Source organism: Eimeria mitis, genomic scaffold (assembly GCF_000499745.2).
Source record: "Eimeria mitis Houghton genomic scaffold, Emh_scaff1081, whole genome shotgun sequence".
Lineage (NCBI taxonomy): Eukaryota > Apicomplexa > Conoidasida > Eucoccidiorida > Eimeriidae > Eimeria > Eimeria mitis.
The window spans coordinates 11,203-11,538 of NW_013567483.1; the positions used below are offsets into that span (position 1 = coordinate 11,203).

The window sequence follows — 336 nt, forward strand, 5'->3', positions numbered from 1 at the left end:
CTAACGAAATACGACTGCAGCAGCGGAGACGTAAACCCTATCGGTGGTTTGAGTAAAGAAGATATAAAAGGGTTATTGATATGGGCTGCGGCTTATCCTCCTCTTCATTGTGATGTATTATATGTAAGGGTTTAGGGTTTAGGGTTTAGGGGAGAGGGGAGAGGGGAGAGGGTTTAGGGTTTAGGGTTTAGGGTGTTTATGTCGATAAACATAATCGTATATTTAATTGATGATTTATCTATTTTACTTTCTATATAATATATATATATATATACATATATACATACATACATATATATATATATATATATATATATATATATATATATATATATA

General features: G+C 31.0%; 1 protein-coding gene across 1 annotated transcript in view; it reads left to right on the forward strand.

The window, feature by feature from the left end:
* EMH_0028990 (glutamine-dependent NAD(+) synthetase protein, putative) overlaps positions 1-336 on the forward strand; it is a gene marked incomplete at both ends in the record, with an annotated part of 5,004 nt that overhangs the window by 3,968 nt on the left and 700 nt on the right. The window lies entirely within an intron of this gene.